At 46.7% G+C, this 1,124-nt stretch overlaps 1 pseudogene; it reads right to left on the bottom strand.

Annotated features, from left to right (window-relative positions):
* Positions 1 to 577: 577 nt before the first annotated feature.
* LOC116364964 (MOB-like protein phocein pseudogene) lies at positions 578 to 971 on the bottom strand (annotated as a pseudogene).
* Between the last annotated feature and the right edge of the window lie 153 nt (positions 972 to 1,124).

Genomic DNA, 1,124 nt, shown 5'->3' with positions numbered 1-1,124 from the left:
GAGAATGGCAAGATCGTGCAACAGTGGTGGTGCAGTAACGGCATTTCGGAACGCACAACTCGTCGATCCTTGTCACGGATGGGCTATTGTAGCAGACTAACACACGGGGTCCACTCCTATCAGCTAAAACCAAGAAGAAGCACTAGTGGAACGCAATTACCAAACACTGGACAATTGAGGAGTGGAAAAACCTTGCCTGGTCTGATGAATCCCTTTTCCCAGTTCATGCTGATGACAGGGAGTCAGGTTTTGGCGTAAGCAGCATGAGTGGTGTTACCCATCCTACCTGGTGTCAACGGGTACAGGCTGGGTGGCGGTGGTGTAACTGGTGTGGGGAACGTTTTCCTGGCACACGTTTAGGTCCCTTATACCAATTTAAGCAACGATCGACGTCACAGCGTATTGAACATTGTTGCTGACCAAACACCCATAGAAGAGAGCATCTTGGGATTGAGGTAGATCGGGCTGTTTGCATCATTCAATGTTCCCGCCGTCCAATCTGTAGCTACGGGCATGATGCCATCCCGTCTGCATCGACCGACATCCATGGTGGGAACGTTTTCCGGACAGGCTGTTATGGTTGGCAAAGCGGGGTTTGACCCGGTACTAGATGGGTGTACCTAATTAACTGGCCACAGTGTATATTGGTTAGTCATTTAACTACAACATTGTCTTGTTCTCTGAAAGATACAAGCTAAATTAGGATGTTCATACAATATTGAAAATATTCTACTTAAAAACTGGTGATTTTAGTGTACTTTAGTGTATTGTGTGGGTGGGTGTGTGAGACAGCCATGTGTTTGAAATAGTTTGGCAGGGTGTAGCAGATCCTCTTCAGATCCCAGTCCTCAGGCGTCGCTCTCGCCCTCTGCTTCGTTAGGGTTAGTCTCATCCTCCATGATGGGTACGATCAGGTTGTCCTTGGACATCAGGTTGTACTTCATCACGAAGCGCGTGAACCGATGGCACAGGAACGTCTCGTTCTGGAGAGGGCAAGAGCATTCGCTTGAGTTTCCTATATAAAAATCACAACGTTTCTAAACCCAAGCTAGTTGAAAGCTGTAATCACTGGTAACCAATACACCAGAGTCAAATTATTAAGTACAATGTAACAAGTATCATCA

Source organism: Oncorhynchus kisutch, unplaced genomic scaffold (genome assembly GCF_002021735.2).
Source record: "Oncorhynchus kisutch isolate 150728-3 unplaced genomic scaffold, Okis_V2 scaffold1129, whole genome shotgun sequence".
Taxonomy (NCBI): Eukaryota; Metazoa; Chordata; class Actinopteri; order Salmoniformes; family Salmonidae; genus Oncorhynchus; species Oncorhynchus kisutch.
The sequence above is the reverse complement of the archived record's forward strand: the minus strand, read 5'-3'. Positions and strand labels throughout refer to the sequence as shown.